Source organism: Maylandia zebra, linkage group LG2 (assembly GCF_041146795.1).
Source record: "Maylandia zebra isolate NMK-2024a linkage group LG2, Mzebra_GT3a, whole genome shotgun sequence".
Taxonomy (NCBI): Eukaryota; Metazoa; Chordata; class Actinopteri; order Cichliformes; family Cichlidae; genus Maylandia; species Maylandia zebra.
This window is the reverse complement of record NC_135168.1, coordinates 535,805-555,540: the sequence shown is the minus strand read 5'-3', so window position 1 is coordinate 555,540 and position 19,736 is coordinate 535,805.

Below are 19,736 nucleotides of genomic sequence, written 5' to 3'. Positions count from 1 at the left end.
GGAGCATTTCAAGTTGCTATACATCAATACAACTGTTATAGCCCATATTTTAATAATATGTATGCATTAAGTCCATAGTAACAACATTAATTGCAAAAAAGTGCAATAAACTACAAAAAAATAGAAAATCGTTTTTGTTTTTTACATATATTTCTACTTGGAGAAATTTAAGAGGTTTATCCCTCAAAACTTTAAATACAAAAAAGTTGCAAAACATAGTTTATAACAACAGGAAATTTATTTTGAGTGTCTTCATAGTTTTATTTTGGAGATACAGCAATTTTTATATACTGCAGGAAAAACGAAAAAACAATCCTATGATGCAAATTTGCAAAGAAAACAGCATGTGCATCAAAATACAGCAGTGCAATTAGAGTTCTAAGCATCCCAGCAACTATTCAGAAAAGTCAAACATGACTTATAAAAACACCAGTATAGGCTTTTAAGGCCTACAAGTAAAAAACGACATTTTCCGCGAAAATGACATCACTTCCGGTTTCGGGCAGGAAATGGCGGACATGCGATAGTTAGGGTGACGTCTGTGTCAATGTGGGAAGTGTTATGAACAGCTGATCGGATCGGTAAAGCGTGTTTCTGGAATATTATGTTTTTGTTCCTGCAAGCGCTTTTTATGCAGTTTTTGCAAAGCTATATGTGGAAGGAAACCGTGACCGAGGACAAGCTGATGGCATCAGATGTAAGTACAACTCCTCCGGTTTATTGCGCTAGCTTACACAGTTCTGGTTCTACAGGGATTTAAAAATAGTTACACAAAACGGAGCGTGCTGCTCTGACCGGCTTTAAAGGGTTAACAATAACAATGTATTGAATAATGACTTTAAAAAATAATATAAAATAGTGTGCAACACCACTGAAGTTTTTTTTACCTCTCTTTTCAACCAACGGCAGTCACTCTCCTCTCCAAATAACTTCTGCTTAGCTTTCCGAGCTTCCCTCGGGTCCTCTTAATCAGCGGTCTCCAACCTTTTTTGCGCCACGGACCGGTTTATGCCCGACAATATTTTCACGGACCAGCCTTTAAGGTGTCGCGGATAAATGAGGGAGGGGCTAATAATCGGCTCAGTCATTTTTAATGATTGTTGAATGATTGGTATGTCTTGATAAGTCAAATAGATAAATAAAACTGTTTCAACCTTGCCTCACTTGCACTGAGGTCATCGGAGCTCTTATTTAAAATGTAAGTGAAAAGAAATACAGTACAAGTGAATTAACTTCAGATATTTGCTTGATTGATCTTATAAAAAAGAAGAGGGGAGCAGCCTTCACCGACTATCAAACTGCTTCTCTGTCAACTGTTGAATTCATTTTGAGCCTGTGAAAAATGAGGAGCCATGTTTAAAAATGGCAGTTAACTGTAAGTTCAAAAATATGTTAAAAAGCACTTCAATGACAAATCAGTGATTTGATTTAAATCTACTCTGGTCGTGAACAGAGGCAAAACAACATAAACTGTCTTTGTCGTACAAACAGTAGACCTAACCTTCAAGAGGATGATGCAAACAATATGTGGTTCATCAAGAGATACTTACATGTAAGAACTGTAAAATCTGGTCAAAAGAAAAAGTAGAGTATGAGGTCTGAAACTCAACCCTAATTAATTTAATTAATTTCAAAAGACTGCCCTCCACGCCTTCAAAACACAAATATATGCATACATATAACACAAGGAAACAGCCTCCTTTATCTGAGGACATCCCATCAACTGTTCTACACTGAAAAACAAGATGAAAGATATGAGGAATGCAGGAAAGAGGTGGAAAATAAAGAATTAAAAACAAATGGGGTCTAGCAGTCCCCAGGGGGGGTAACAGTTGCTTGGGCTCCAGTTTATGTTAACAGAGCAGAAGGTTTAGGAGTTAGGCAATCAAGACCGGGCCAGAGTGCAACAGCAGCTGGCCAGCAGATTCTGGGGATAGGCCTCCAAGGTATGGAGGCCTATCTCCCCCCACCACCACTTCCCCTGCCAGTGGCGGACTCCCTCAGACATCGGTGCGTTGGTGGTTCTTTGTGTCCGGGGATGGGCGTCCAGGTACACACCGGCTCACTCCTTGGCGGCCGCTTATCGGGGCCTGGAGCCTGGGGCTCGCTCGGGCCACTTCGGAGGTGGGGTGCCCCCGGCCTCTCGGCCTGGGGCTCGGTCACTCAGGCACGGCTGGCTGCCGGCGGAGCTCACGGGCACGTCACTGCAACCCCCCCTGGCTTCTGCTCCGCGGCTGCTGAGTGAGCCCTCATCTGGGACTCTCCTCAGCTCTTACTGGGACAGTGGCGCGGCTGCCCCTCTGTTGGTCTTCCTTGGTCTCTTGTGTTCTGGGGGCCTCTGGATGTCTGGAGTTTTGATCTCCTCCATACCTGCTTCATGCCCTGGAGGACGGGGCTGTGGCCCCCCCACACCCTCTAGCAGATCATTACGTGAAGGAACCTTTTAAAAAACAAAAAACAAGCGCGTCCATGCTCACAGGTGTACACACGGGTGATCACACCCACAAACTACACCCTTTTTGGCTCCTACCTCAAAGCACACTGTGTTCTGTTGATCTTATGTGCTGCACAATAAGGTTTAACATTTAGTATTTACTGCCATATTCCCATATATCATTGTGATGTTGTTTATTCTATTACTCTTGTTCTCTTCTGCTTGTTTTCTTTTTTCTTTCTCAGCAGGTGATCCAGGTGATTGATATATGCATTTTTTTTCTGCCCATTCTGTTGGTTTTTGTCTTTTGCCCTTCTCCCCCGTCCCTCTTCTCAGCTGTTTCTCTTTCCCTCTTTCTTTCTCCCCTTCTTTCCCCCAGTCAAGTCTGTCCCGTATGCAGTAAGTGAAAATAAAATAAACAATAAAAGGTGAATCAAATGGACCATTACGGCAAGGCTGGGATGGTCAGTTTGGTAAAGTAAATCCGTTGGGCATCTTTCTTTGCCTTTAGACAACAATTCTGATGGCAAAAGAGCCAAACGGGACAGGCAAAAAAAAAAAAAAAAAAAAAAGATTCTGGGAATTGGATTTGATGTACACACACGCGCACATTCAAACATGCACTCTAGTTACAAACCTAATTCACAAGGGACACCGCACAAAAATGATCAATTAGAAACAGTATACTGTGTTCCACAGCTTAATCTGCCTCAGGATACAGACTCACTAACCCAGCCATCTACACTAACCCATCTATGTCCTGAGAACCTCTAGGACTGAGTTATCTAGATTCAAGTGGCCCTTTTTTACTCCAAAGGTCTTCAATGAAAAGTGTTGATTTAGTTTTGCGGAAACCTAACAGGCAATGAATTTAGCCTACTAGGAACCACTGTAATGTGACCTGTGAGATATTATTTTTTTAGTCGGCCATGATTATTTGCCTGCTGGTTTCATAATGTACATTTTAAATGTAGTACATTCATTTTCGATATCCTAAAGATGAGCACCTATTGAGCGATTCCCAAAAACTGGATATGAATATAGTAACATAACGAAGTAATTATTATACAGACAGTAAAAAATATTATTAGAAGAAATAAGTGAGGATTATACGTCATATTTAGTGAATGAGCATGGCTGAGAGCCCTTCAGATAAAACTGGAGTCAGGGGGATTCATCATTGTGATGTGTGATGTGTTAAATATCAATTGTCTGAAATGAAACATTTCAATTCACATATTGGAAACACTTCAGGCCCAGTTTATCTGTGTGTGGAATATACTAGGCACAGGTACACGCACACACAGGTCTTTATCGCCAAGTTCCACATTTATTTACACTTTCACACACTGATACTATCGCACAGAATGACCGCTGTCCATCCCAGCTGATGTGTGTCTCTTTTTCTTCTCTCCCGCTCCTCTCCGTCTCACTATAACACAGGGGAGGGAAACCATCATCAGTCCATAAACAACATCAGCTGTTCTTACCGGCCTCGCAGCGCCGCCCTGATGAGCCTTCCGCTCCACTCCTCCCCTGCAGCTGCGCCCGGGGCCACGCCTCCGCCACACACCCCCACCGCCCGTTCGAGGCCGGGGAGCCGTCCGGCCGAGCCAACTCCCCCCCCCGTGAGCGAGAGAGGAAATCGGCCACTGCCATCTGCGCCCCCGGCCTATGGATCACCTTGAACTTAAAGGGCTGCAACGCCAGATACCACCGGGTGATCTGGGCGTTGGCATCCTTCATGCGGTGGAGCCACTGCAGCGGGGCGTGGTCCGAACAGAGGGTGAATGAGCGTCCCAGGAGGTAATAGCGCAGGGAGCCGACCGCCCACCGGATGGCCAGGCACTCCTTCTCCACGGTGCTGTACCGGCGCTCGCGCTCTGCTAGCTTCCGGCTGATGTATAGGACAGGGCGGTCGGCCCCCCTTACCTGCTGGGACAAAACGGCTCCCAGCCCTCTGTCCGAGGCGTCAGTCTGCAGAACAAAAGGGAGGGAAAAGTTAGGAGTGTGAAGCAGCGGCTCCCCACAGAGAGCCTTTTTCACCTGCACAAACGCCGCCTGGCACGGCCCCGTCCACTGGACCAGATCCGGGGCACCCTTTCGAGTGAGATCGGTCAGGGGGCTGGTTAGCTGCGCAAACCCCGGCACAAAGCGACGATAGTAACCCGCCAACCCCAAGAACCGTCTCACCTCCTTTTTCGTCCTGGGGCGCGGGCAGGATGCGATAGCCGCCGTCTTCTCCACCTGTGGACGCACCTGCCCGCCCCCCAGGTGGTACCCCAGATACTGCACCTCCCTCCGTCCAACCGCGCACTTCTTCGGATTGGCCGTGAGCCCCGCCCCCCTCAGGGACTCCAGGACCGCGGCCACCCGCAGCACATGCTCCGCCCAGGTGTCGCTGTGGATGATCACGTCATCCAGGTAGGCGGCAGCATACGCTGCGTGCGGACGCAGTACCCGGTCCATGAGACGCTGGAAAGTGGCCGGGGCCCCGAACAGGCCAAACGGAAGTGTCACGAACTGGTACAAACCGTACGGAGTGGAGAAGGCCGTTTTCTCCCTGGCCTCGGCAGACAAGGGAATCTGCCAATAGCCCTTGGTTAAGTACAGTGTCGTGAAAAAGCGGGCCGTGCCTAACCGGTCCAGGAGCTCGTCGACCCGAGGCATGGGGTAGGCATCAAAGCGTGACACTTCGTTCACCCTGCGATAGTCGACACAGAACCGTATAGACCCATCCTTCTTCGCCACCAGAACGATGGGGCTACACCAGGCGCTGTGCGACTCTTCTATTACTCCCATCCTCAGCATTTCCGCCAATTCCCTCTGCACGATTTTTCGCTTGTGCTCCGGGAGCCTGTAGGGCCGTGAACGCACCGTCACGCCAGGCTGCGTCACGAAATGGTGCTCGATGAGGGACGTCCGGCCGGGCAGGGGGGAGAACACGTCCGCAAAACGCTGTTGCAACGCGACAACATCCGCCCTCTGGGCCTGTGTGAGATGGTCATCACAAGGGAGGGAGGCGGGAATGATAGAATTTGGCACCTCAGGCCCCAACTCATCTCTCTCCTTCACCAAGCTCACCAGAGAAGCGGTTTCAACCTCTCGCCACAGTTTGAGGAGATTGAGGTGATAAATCTGCGTGGCTCCTCCCCTGTCCGACCGAGCGACCTCATAGTCCACGTCCCCGACTCGCCGTGTGACCACAAAGGGTCCTTGCCACTTGGCGAGCAACTTCGAGCTGGAAGTAGGGAGTAACACAAGCACTTTATCTCCCGGTGAAAATTGCCTGAGCCTAGCCCCTCTGTCATACAGGCGTTGCTGACGCTGCTGAGCCTGGAGCAAATTCTCCCGTGACAACCTCCCCAAAGTGTGGAGTTTTGCTCTCAGGTCCAACACGTACTGAATCTCATTTTTGGCGGGGCTCGGACCGTCCTCCCAGCTTTCTTTAATCAGGTCGAGCACCCCACGTGGCCTCCTGCCGAACAGCAGTTCAAAGGGAGAAAATCCCGTGGAGGCCTGGGGCACCTCCCGCACTGCGAATAACAGAGGGTCTAGCCAGTGATCCCAATTGCGTTCATCCTCGTTAATGAACTTCCGAATCATGGACTTTAAAGTCTTATTCAGCCGCTCCACCAGCCCGTCAGTCTGAGGGTGGTAGACGCTGGTCCGAATAGATTTAATGCCCAGTAATTCGTACAGTTCCCGCAGTGTACGAGACATAAACGACGTGCCCTGGTCAGTCAGTATCTCTTTCGGGATTCCGACTCGGGAGATGACCTGAAACAGTGCCTGCGCCACACTCTTTGCAGAGATGGTGCGCAGCGGAACTGCTTCCGGGTACCGCGTTGCGTAATCCACCAAGACTAACACAAAGCGGTAGCCGCGTGCACTCCGGTGAAACGGCCCGATGAGGTCCATGCCGATGCGCTCAAACGGGACCTCAATGAGGGGGAGAGGGCGCAGCGGCGCCTTCGGTATGGCTGGCTGGTTAACAAGTTGGCAGTCCGGGCAGGACGCGCACCAGCGGCGCACATCCGCTCGGATGCCCGGCCAATAAAATCGGGCCGTTATTCGCTCCAGAGTTTTCTCATAGCCCATATGCCCTGCCATGGGGTTATAGTGGGCCGCCTGGAAAAGCGTTTCCCGGCGGCCCTGCGGCACCAACAACTGGGTGTGTGTTTCCTCTGTCTGAGTGTCACGACTCACTCGATATAATCGGTCGTTTAATAAGACGAAACGCGGGTAGGTCTGCGCGGCCTCAGGGCGCACCACGTGACCATCAATAGCCATCACTTGGTCAAAGGCTGAGCGTAGGGTGCCGTCACGAGACTGCTCCAGTGGGAAATCACCCATGGGGGACACTTCCGGGGCCGGCGGGACGTCCCGTGAGGGACCCGCCGGCTCCTCCCCCCCGGAGTCAGTGTCGGACGACCCCGCGTCACCGCTGAACGCCGCGCACACGCTACACCCCGCTTCCGGTCGTGATCGCACCCCCGCGTACTGCCCCAGTAGCTGATGAAACCCCGGCCAATTGGTACCCAGAATCAGGGAGTGCGACAGGCGCGGGCTAACCGCCGCCGTTACTCTATGCGTTTTGCCCTTATACTTTAATAACAGCGGCACTATGGGATACCTGTGAACGTCACCATGCACACACCTCACCTCCACCCATTCTGCCTCCAGCAATGCCCCGGGGCGAACCAAGCTTTGGTGTACGAGGGTCTGCGTGCAGCCCGTGTCCACCAACGCCTGGCGTATACCCCCTCGAGTCCTTACCGGAATACTGTATGTCCCTCCTGGACCGGGGGAGGGTGCTGGGGCGCCAGCAACACGAAACACCTGCCCCACTTCCATAAGCGGACAATCCCTCCTCAGGTGCCCCGGCTGCCCGCACTTCCAACACTCCGGCCCCGGCGTCTGTGCTGCTCTCCGTGGCTCGGGGGCGGCTCCACTTGGCTCGGCTGCCCTGGACGGCACCAACGCCGCGAAAGGGTTAGTGGGGCTCAGCGCCGGCAGCCGCTCTGCCTGCCCTGGTGCCGGCACACGGCGCCTCGGGGCCGGCACCGGGGCCTGTTTGTTCGGCCTCCGTCCGGCGTCCCCGGGTTCCCCTGCTCCAGCGGCAAGGTGGTCCTCCGCCAGCGTCACCGCTACCTCCAAGCTTGCGGGCCGGTGGCACCGGACCCATCTCGCCGTCTCCGCTGGAAATCCCTCCGTGAACTGCTCCAGCACCACCTTGTCCACCAGCTTCGTCTCCCCCTCCGATGTTCCCGGTTGCAGCCAGCGTACCGCCGCGTCGCGCAGCTGCCGGGCCCAGGCGAATGGTCGGTCCGTTGTAGCCAGCCGACAGGCCCGGAACCGCCGGCGGTGGTCTTCGGCGGTGAGCCCTAGCCTGTCCACCACCGCCCGGCTCACGTCCGCGAAGCTGCTCCTCGACGCCGGAGGCAGACTCAGGGCCGCTGTTTGTGCCTCCCCGGACAGCAGGGGGAGCAGCCGCGGAGCCCACTCCTCCCGCGGCCATTGGCAAGCCTCCGCCGTGGCACGGAAGGTCTCCAAAAAAACCTGTGGGTCGTCCCCGTCCCCCATCCGGGGCACCGCCACCGACAGTGGCGAGGGCTTCGGCGTGGCAGCGGCCCCGACCAGCCGCTCCAGAACTTGCGTCTGCCGGTCCGTCTGCTCCCGCAGCGCGGCCAGGTGGGCACGCTGGTCGGCCGCCTGATCCCGGCTCATCGTCGCCATCTCCGCCAGCATCTGCGCCAAGAATTGCAGAGGCTGGGCGGGTGGCGCGGCCTGTGGGTCGGACATTTCCCCACCGGCACTTTCCTGGGTTTCGGCACCACTTGTGGAATATACTAGGCACAGGTACACGCACACACAGGTCTTTATCGCCAAGTTCCACATTTATTTACACTTTCACACACTGATACTATCGCACAGAATGACCGCTGTCCATCCCAGCTGATGTGTGTCTCTTTTTCTTCTCTCCCGCTCCTCTCCGTCTCACTATAACACGGGAGGGAAACCATCATCAGTCCATAAACAACATCAGCTGTTCTTACCGGCCTCGCAGCGCCGCCCTGATGAGCCTTCCGCTCCACTCCTCCCCTGCAGCTGCGCCCGGGGCCACGCCTCCGCCACACTGTGGTTTCTCCTCAGTTGTCTCTGTCGAATTTATTATAATTGATATTATCATCAATATTACATCCATCAACATCTCCCTCTGCCTAAATGTTAGAAACTGGTCAGCAGTGGCCGCTCACAGTCACTATCCTCTTAACCCCCAATCAAATTCTTTAATGTACTGACTCCAATGTTGTTTTGACTTCATATTTAGCATAACAAATTCAAAAGTCACTATAATTATTAGAATGACAAGAATTATTATAATCCTGTTTGTTGCATTTGGCAGATGGTTTTGGATGGTGATACATCCTCAGCCCACCACAGTCAGCAGGGGCAAGAGGCAGGCCCAGGTGATCCACCCAGGGAAATTTTACAGGGGCAGAAAGCAGCAGAGGAGTTATTACTAGCAGCGCGGTGGGCACCTATATGTCTCATAATAGCTCCAGTCCCAGGGGCAAAGTGGAAGAAAACAACCAAAAAGAGGTGGAGCATTGGAGAAAGGAAGTTGAAGTTAACCTTGTGCCACCGAAGCTCTGCAAAGGATGTCTGGGGTGATCTGTGGTGTCTAACATGGAAACATTAGCATCTGTTTTTCAACATTAAATCACTATATATTTCATTATAGCATATTTGAACTGTGTGCCAGGAGGTGGCCAGTGGAGGCCCTGGCAGGCCGATTAATTAAGGCTGAGGATTGGGGCATAAAATGTCATGTCCATGGTGGGGAAGGAGCCTGAACTGAGTTTAGAGTCACCAGCTAAATATCAGACTCAGGAAAGACTAGACAGTGGACATGATCCCCACCAAACGTTACACTTGGCACAGTGCAGTAAAGAAAGTACTGTCCTCGTGGCACACTGAGCTCCTGACAGTGACCCATTCTTTCACAAATGTTTATGAAAGGAGTCTGCATGCCTATGTGCTTGATCTCATAAACCCGTGGCCACGGAAGTGATCGTGGACCTGAATTCAGTAAAACCTCTCAGTCAGCACATGTACATGTTGACTGATCTTCATTACTGATAAGGCATACCACTATAGTATCACCAGCAAACTTTATAAAGTGGTGTTGAAATTTCCAGAGCATTGTCTGTCAACATTGTGAACAATAATAGGCTTTAACACAATCCTGTGCTCACTATTATGTCTGTTGATGTTGTGCTGCCTACTCTGACCATCTGCTTTCTCTGCACAAGAAACTGTAGGATCCAGTTACAGGTTCCAGGATTCCCAGTCCCTGGGTTATTGGGGTTGAATGATGTCATTTTTAGCTTTTGGTTCATTCAGGAACACAGATCCAACACGAGGAAATGAACAGCTCCTTGGAACCATTTCAAGTTAACACTGTACTTGGACTACATCTGTTTCTGTGTGGACAATGTAACAACTTGGAAACGATTCCGTGTGTTCCCTAATAATCCACCCTGGATGACACACGGAGTTCAACAACTTATTCGAACAAGGAACAACGCTTTCAAATCCGGGGACCAGGAGGCATACAGTGCTGCCAGGGCCAACCTGAGAAGAGGCATCAAGACTGCCAAGCAGCAGCACAGGAGGCGTATCGAGGCCAGGTTTGAGAACAACACAAACCCAAGGCAGGTCTGGGAGGGCATCAGGGCTATCACGGACTACAAAAGAAGAACACCATCACCCTCAGCCGACAGTTCTACTCTGGCTGAGGATCTAAATCTCTTTTATGCCCGTTTTGATAGGGAGAACACCGACCCTGTCCTGTCCCCTCTCCCCTCAACCGACCCTGCTCCGGTCCTGAGCACTCATGAGCTGAGGCGTGTGTTCCGGAGCATTAACACCAGGAAGGCGGCCGGGCCGGATGGAGTGCTGGGCCGGGTGCTAAAAGACTGTGCTGCGGACCTGGCGGACGTCTTCACCTCTATATATAACACCTCGTTGTCCTGTTCACTGGTACCATCCTGTTTCAAAGCAGCAACCATCGTTCCCATCCCAAAACAGTCAAATGTCACATGTCTGAACGATTTCAGACCTGTGGCACTCACCCCCATTCCCGCCAAATGCCTGGAGAGACTGGTCATTAAACACATCAGAGCTGCTTTTCCACCATCCCTGGACTCGCACCAGTTTGCATACAGGGAGAACCGGTCAACCGAGGATGCGATCGCCACAGTGCTGCACACATTACTGAAGCACTTGGAACACAGGAACACCTATGCACGGCTCCTCTTTGTAGACTACAGCTCGGCTTTTAATACCATCCGGCCATACAAACTCCGTCCCAAACTCCACCATCTGGGACTTAACTCCTCTCTGTGCAACTGGATTGTGGACTTCCTCACTAACCGTAGACAGAGTGTCAGAGTGGGTAAGAACACCTCTTCCACCCTTGTGGTCAACACCGGTGCCCCTCAGGGGTGTGTCCTGAGCCCTCTGCTATACACTCTCTTCACCCATGACTGTATTTCCTCCTGCGCGTCCAATCTCATTGTTAAGTTTGCAGATGACACTACAGTGCTCGGACTTATATCCAACAATGATGAGACAAACTATAGGACAGAGGTGCAACAACTAGAGTCATGGTGCCACGACAATAACTTGGTCTTAAACACCAAAAAGACCAAGGAGATCATTGTAGAGAGGGGCCATAACAACCATCTGCCTCTCTTCATTGGCAGTGAGGCGGTGGAGAGGGTGAGCAGTTTTAAATTCTTGGGGGTAACTGTGACCGAGGACCTGTCCTGGGGCAACCATATCACCTCAGTTGTACGGAAGGCCCAACAGCGCCTCTACTACCTGAGGAGACTGCGGAGCGCACACATTCCCAGATCTCTGATGTTGAACTTCTACAACTGTGCCATCAGCAGCGTTCTGACGTATGGATTTCTAGTGTGGTTCCCCAGCTGCACCAAGGCCGACCAGCAAGCACTCCAGCGGGTGGTGAAAGAAGCTGGCAGAATTATTGGAACAAGTCTGCCAGAGATCAGTAATATCTTCCCCACTCGCTGTCTGAGGAGGGTGCACAGTATCCTGCGGGACCAACATCACCCTGCGCGCCACCTTTTCCATCTGCTGCCCTCAGGGAGAAGGTACAGGTCTATACAGGCCAGAACATCCAGACTGGCCAACAGCCTGTATCCACAGGCTGTGAGGCTCCTGAACTCTCTGCCCCCCTCTCACGGACAATAACCATATCCAACTTCTTAATAGCAATGAACTGGTCTGCATTGGTGCATCATATCTTTATTCTCTTCCCCCTCCTGCCCCCCCCCCCCCTCTTTCTTAAATAGATAACTATCATATCTGATATCATATCTCACAGTACAATAATATTGAATGGGTTGCATTGTTGTATTTTGTCATGTTTCTCAGGTCTTTGTCTGAATTTCTACGAACATTATTGCTAAGGATTGTCTTATTGCATTGGAGTCACACTGGGTTAAATATGTACACTTGGGTTTTAAGGGGTATTTATTATTTTCTTCTTTTTTTTGGGTTGTATGGAAGCCCCAAACGCAATTTCATTGTTCTTGACAATGACAATAAATAAATAAATACTAAATAAATACTAAATAATACTAAATACTGTACAGTATGGCATGTTGTAACTAGCTGAATGCAAGTGTTATTGAACTGTTACTGTGTGTCCACTTAAACGGTTGATCATTCATCATCTGTCTTAGGAAATAAGCAAACACTCATGTTGCTTTGAAATATGTATTTTTCAGGTGAAATAAATTTGATTTGAATTCTTCGCTCATGTGAGTGAGCAACACCTGAACTGAAGAAGCTTCTCAGATGAGCGGTGAAACGTCTTCAAGACACTTGAAGTCCAGACGCTTTTCTTTGCAAGCTCTTTCAGCAACAGCTCCTACACCACTTCTATTATTGCTATATTCCTCCATCACATTCAGTTCCACATTCCATTACATTGTATTGCTGACCCTGTGAAGCTGGATGTCATGTTCTTCTTTGTGCCAGCTGAAATGTCATCCATGTTCCCCATTGGGTACATGATCCCTCCAAGAATAAGACACAATTGGTCACATAGGTATTTTATTGTTTGAATATGTGGCTCTATTGGTCCTTTCCCCCTTTTTCAACATCTCATCTTTTTCTTATTCTTACCCTCTACATTCATTGACCTTCAGCAGCAACATTCTGGCCAACATATAGTGGTGTATGATAATGATGCTATCTGATTTTCTTCACTCTTGAGAAATAGGATGGACAAGGAGGAAACACACACACACAGTTACCCTAATGCCCTAAAGATAGCTGTAGAGCATACACAATGAAGGATGACTTGACATTGCTTGGAGGAAATGTGTTCAAATGTGTCTGCATGCATGTTGGTGACTTTTTTTTAAAATCAAAGACAAATTTCAAGGAAGATTGGGAGAAAAGCACAAACAGAACAGAGCATGATGCTGAGCAGCCCAAACTCAAGAGCAAGAAAACGAACAAAACATGAATAATGTAATCAAAGGGTGAATATAATTCCAATGAATTAAATCAAAGGGACTGTAAATACATCACTATACAATAAATGTTATCATTTTTAATCTGTTTGTCAGGAAAGTCAGGTTACCTTTACATAAAACATTTTGAATATAATTCTGTGTTTCTCTTTTTTCTTTCTTCAGCTTAATTATTTTTAAATCCAAACATAATTTAAGAGTTGTAATGTGTAGTGATGGGATTTCCGGCTCTTTTTAGAGAACCGGCTCTTTCGGCTCCCAACTGGCTCTTCAGGTTATTTTGTTGCTTTAATTAATTTATTATTAACAACAATATAAAATTATGCATGAAAGGAATTACTAATGTAAAAAAAGTGGTTTTATTTATATATGTTTATATATAAATATATGCGGTGGCCCCTAGAGACAAAACACGTACAAACTCCAAAACACATTTCTAGCTTGAACTGAACTTCCAAAGCAGAGCTACTAGATCACTTAAATTACACAATTGAAAGCATGTGTATGGTTTGTGTATTTATATACAGGCACTCATATGTATTCAAATAATTTAAAAAAAATGTTCATTTACCTGTTACTACCACACACCAAATCCGGTCATTGGTACTTCCTGGCTTGTGTAGCCACGAGGTAACAAAAGCTCAACACTGCGCCGTAGCATCCTGGAGCACTTCTGTTGTGTTTTGTACATGCTTTGTCTCTAGCGGCCACACTAAATATACTTTTATTTATTCACTCCACATAAAATGTAATAAATAAATCATATAATACAAAAAACAACTATTTACATTTAAACTTTGAACTATTTAAATTTTCAGCTTTTTCCTTTTAAACAAATTTAAAGTGAAACAACACAAACACTGCAAACGACAACACAATTAAATATAAATTATAATATGAAAACAAAAAGAAGATGCACATCCTCTGTCTTATGGGCCTGCATGAATAAACTTTCTGAATCCTTTATCATCTGCAACTGAAAATAGTTGTGGGTGATTACTATACCTTTCTAATGTGACGTTGTTGTCCCTGCTCTCTCTCTCTCCCTCCCGCTCTGTTCCTGTGCTACTGACTGTAACTACCGCCCCTCCCCCCTCTGCTCAGCGCAAAGCACAAGGCTCGCGTGCAGTGAAGCGGGAAAAAGTGCGAGAGAGAGAGAGAGTGAGAGACGAGGATGAGGAGTCGGCTCGCGTCGTTCACGTCAAAGATCTGGCTCTGGCTCTAAGAGCCGTTTTGTTCGTGACCAACACATCACTAGTAATGTGTCTGGAAATTTCTTCACTTTGTTTCTCATAATATATTAAAATCTGAGATTCTGGAGTAGAGGAAAGAAGGTGATTGAAAGAGGGTAATGTAGGAAAACAAAAAGAAAGAGAGCCATTTTCCCCGTTGTTCCTCTTATTTCTCTGCAGGACAACAACAAATGATCTATGTTTAACTGGCAGTGTTCAGTGACCAGTTATTCTCTGAATAGATGTGCACTGAGGTGTAATGCACTTCATTGTTCCCAGTCTAATCCTCATTGGCAACTGGTAACTTCTACAAAAAATAATTTTTCATAATGACTGAGTTTTGAGATATGCAAACACATGGCTGGGCATAACATCAGCCTGCTAACGTAGTCTTCCTGCAGCCAACAGTGGCCTTTTCTAGCTTTTATTCAGAATTTAAAAATTCTCCAATTAGTATATACTCTTTTTGTTGTTGTTGGTTAGAAGGGGACCGATATGGACTCGTACGTATATGCTACCACACTACAGACACAATAGCAAAATGGAATGTAAAGGAGAAGGTACAAAGCCCCGTAGTGACAACAGCTGACTGAAGGATAGAAAGAAAACATTGTGTTGCTAAAACTAATAATCCAGAATGATGCAAATACTGTAAACAGGCTCCTGAATATTCAAGAATTTATTGATTTGTTTTTCTTTCTCTTGCCTGCTCGGATGTTTTACAGATTGAGAATAAAGCCACTTCAACGCCGCTTTCAAAGGTTCGGTCCAATCTGCGATGCACTTGGTAATGAAATGTTAAAGTCTTGTTCCGATCAACATGATTGACAAATATTAGTGTTCTCTAGTGTTCAAGAACAGTTAGCATTGCCGTACTTTAAAATATTGTCTGTGCTTGTCATTATTTTAATTGGCTATTGAGCCGGTGTTGTCATGTCATAATGAGCCAAAGGATTCTGACTACACACCAAAAACTTCAACAACTTTAGTTATCAAGTGTTCTGCCGGATTTGGTGAGTACAGAAGCTACACAAGTGTCTCTACTATTACTGCTCACCGTGTACACCTCAGTACATCTCTGGGTCACACCTTGAAAAATACTCTGACTATTCTGTTTTAGTGTACGTCGTGTGAGTCCATGCATTTATTTCTGCACTCTCTGCAAAGCATTTGTTTTCTCCTCTACTGATTTTCTTATATTTTCAGTGAATAAACAAATGACTTTCTATGCAAAAACCCTCAAAATAATCCAACACCGTCCCCATTATCACTACGTCGTAGCAGATAAGCTCCTGGCCACAGAGAGAGATCCACTGTCAGCTAAACATGTATATTTTAATGAAACAAAGCACAGAAACACTTGATTATCACTAATGTGATAATATAAATGTATACAAAAGCCTGTGTTTTGCAACTATTCAGTACTCAGAAATGTATCTAAAAATGTTTCTTATCCTGATATTTTAATGCAGACGTCACTTTATGCGAAAAAAAAATAGTTATAGATACAAAAAAGACTTGTGCTGGTGCAAGTGCACTGCTCAGAAATGGATCAAAAAACAACAACACACAGTGAAATCCACTGACCAGGCCTCCAAATTCCCCAGATGCTAGTTAAGCATCTATGGGATGTGCCCGAGATCTGCCAACATGCACGTAACAGACTGAATTTTGGGTTTAATGAGTGGTGATACGGTCCTTTACTGCTGTAAATGAAAGTGCTATTAAGGGATGCGAATGCCTAAATTAAGGAAGACATCCTCGAACTACAGCTGAGGTTTAATGAAAGCAGTGTTTTTCTTAGAAAAATGTCCTTAATGATGTTTTCCAATGTTGTCTTGCCACTAAACGAAGAACCTCAGAAAATACTATTTCCTGCTACAGGTAGCAGCAAATATCCTCACATGATTTAGAGGAGTTTTTAGGAACAAACAACTGGACATGTGGGTCGTGCCGTAAGCAAAAATGGAACTGACTTGTCAAATTTTGATTTTGGGAAGAAAATGATTTACTGGCCACTCCAAACAAAAAACAGCGAATGTTTGGTGAAGTGCGATGGTGTAGTGGTAGAACAGAAACAGGAAAGTGTAGTCTTGACTTCTGCCCATCATGATTGATTCTGTTCCAAAGCCTGCAGGCATATCATCAGTTGCATAAACAGGAGTGTGTGTACAGTCTGTGTGTCTTCTGAGCCATATTCAGCAGCACAGAGTAGTTGGAAGGGAAATGTTCCTAATTTCATATGCTTCACATACACATTTTAGCTTAACATACACATTAAATGTGTAAATGAGTGCACCATTTCCCGCCCCCCGTGCATATATACATTACATTCATTCTACTCAAATGCTGAACATATCCAACAGTATCAATGAAGCTTGATGGATGAGGTTACATGGGTGTGTGGAAGAGGAAGGGGGGGGGGGGGGGGGGGGGGGGCAGATAGAGAAAGGGGATTTGCAGTGGACGCATCAAGCTGCAACAAGCCAAAGAAAAAGAGAGGAAAGGTCACCCCATCCTTTTAAATTACACTTTGCCTAGTGGGTAGTGCTCACGTTCTGTGACTATAGTGCAGCCGAGTGGGCAGAAGGGTCACATTTGGGTTGGAGAGTGTTCATTCTCTCGTTTCTCCCTGTCCTTCTCCCTTTTTCTTCCTCTTTTCTCTTTGTTGTGAAATACATCCATCATCTGATGTGAATACAATGGAGTAATACAGGACCTGTACAGGATCAACCGGACCTTAAGAGCCTTCATCAGGAACTCAATGGGAACATGGCGTACAACACTAGAGGCCAACTTCAAGTCGATAGCACAAGTCACCATCAAGTGCGGGATCTACCAAGGAGATGCTCTTTCTCCACTGTTGGCCGCTAGGAAAGCTGCAACCACCAAGTACCTGCAGAGGGTCAGGCAAGTCCTGAGGAGTCAGCTGAACGGTAAGAACAAGATCCGGGCCATCAACACGTACGCCCTGCCCGTGATCAGGTAGCCTGCTGGGATAATAAGCTGGCCAAAGGAGGAGATAGAAGCCACTGACATCAAGACCAGGAAGCTCCTGACCGTGCATGCAGGGTTTCACCCCAAGTCCAGCACAATGAGGCTGAACGCTAAGCGGAAGGAAGGAGGGACTGCTGAGTGTCAGCACCGACCCAGGCACCAACCGACTGCATGCTCAATGAATACTTCAGGCAGCAGAAACCCAAGAAAGAAGAGCAAGAGGAGAACCATCATGGAAGGGCAGGCCCCTGCACGGTATGTACCACCGGCAGATAGAGGGGGTGGCTGATATCCAGAAATCCTACCAGTGGCTGGACAAAGCTGGACTGAAAGACAGCACAGAGGCACTAATCATGGCAGCACAAGAACAAGCTCTGAGCACAAGATCCATAGAGGCTGGGGTCTATCACACCAGGCAAGACCCCAGGTGCAGGCTGTGTAAAGATGCCCCAGAGACAATCCAGCACATAACAGCAGGGTGCAAGATGCTAGCAGGCAAGGCATACATGGAACGCCATAACCAAGTGGCCGGCATAGTGTACAGGAACATCTGTGCCGAGTATAACCTAGAAGTCCCGAGGTCAAAATGGGAGATTCCCCCAAGGGTGGTGGAGAATGACCGAGCTAAGATCCTGTGGGACTTCCAGATACAGACGGACAAAATGGTGGTGGCTAACCAACCGGACATAGTGGTGGTAGACAAACAGAAGAAGACGGCCGTAGTGATCGATGTAGCGGTTCCGAATGACAGCAATATCAGGAAGAAGGAACACGAGAAGCTGGAGAAATACCAAGGGCTCAGAGAAGAGCTCGAGAGGATGTGGAGGGTGAAGGTAACAGTGGTCCCAGCGGTGATCGGAGCACTAGGTGCGGTGACTCCCAAGCTAGGCGAGTGGCTCCAGCAGATTAGTTATTTAGTCAATATAATTTTCATGTCTGTCTTATTTGATTTAGTTTATGAGTAATACGTTTAACAGTATGAATTGAACTAAAATGTAAAAAGGCTGCTGTACTAATAAACCCTGACTGATAATTGAAGGGAGAGCATGTTGCAGGTGTTTGGGTGGTGCGGGGGATCAACTGAATGAGCAAATCTGGAAAACATCCATCACTGCTGCTCCTGGACTGGGAATGGCAGACTCTAGAACGATCACTGTGAAAAAAGGTACAATACGCTGGCTGACACTTTAGCACTAGCTCAGAGTTTCAGCTCACAATTCTATATGAAATACTGATCACTGTAAATACCAGTCCAGCATATTTACAGTGCTGTGCTTAGTGTCCTTTAGGTGATCTATGGCCAATGGTGAACAGCTGTGGACATGTGATGGATGGCTGTTCCATATTATTCTTTTAATTATGTACATTGATTCGCCTGGTGGCTGCTGCCTTGTTTACTCCCTGCCTGTAATGCATTTGTGTCCATTGCTGCATTGATGAATGTATCCTAATCTTAATCTGTGGACAGCAACATCCATCTGACTAATGCAGGACACTTGGATAAATCACTTGGGTCCTGCTCTGAGTGTTGCCAGCCATCTCTCTCTCTGCCAGATTTCTGTTCTCTCTCGTCTCTATCCTTTTTGTGTTTTCTTTCCTTACAAAACTTAACTACTTCTCCCACAAACTTTGACTCTGCTCATTTGATTTTGCATGTTCTTGGTCTTCCTTGCTTGAGTTTATAATTGCAATCTTTTCAATACTGATTCAAAGTAATAGTTTGCAAGTATAATTACATCCAAGCTGAAACTGCATGTCAGGTGGTCCCAACATTTTGAAATGTCAGGTCACATGCTTAGAATAATACATTACACAGACACTTGTTTTCCACCTACCATGGCACTGCGCCCACTAACAGCTAGCCAAAAATGCATACTCAGCCAAAAAAAACAATTTATTTTAGAAGTATTTAAAAGTCCTGATGGTTAGTTTTGTGCTACTAATACAACAGACTCTAAAATTATATGTACAGTTCAGTTCATTGCCAAAATTTAAGTACCAGCATTTAAAAGACTGTGTTTAAAAGATGGATGTAGCTTCTAGGTTTGAAACGAGCCAGAAGTGCCTTAAACCTGCATTCTATAGAATTATATTTAGCTGTAGAGATAATACTGCAGTGACTGCTTAGCAAGGACCACCTTTGACTTCTCACCTTTGACTGCATTTAACACAGTCCAGCTGCTGTAAATGAGGAAGAAACCACAGAAACTGCAGGTAAACTAATCCACTATCTCATGGATTTATGAAACAAATTCATAAATATTTTTCTTGCCTGCCTTGTCAACCCAGACCCCGACCCGACGGCCAGATCCTCCTCCCAGCCCGCCGCTCCAGATGGCAAACAGAGAACAGGAGGATGTGGAGACCCAATGCCTCGCTCCGTGTGGTGGTGGTGCGTGCTGTTCTAAAGTGCATTTAAAATATGGGAGGGGCCTCTATCTGACCCTCTGCCAGATAGCAGCTGGTGTCAGCACAGCCCCTCTAGAGAGCCCTCAA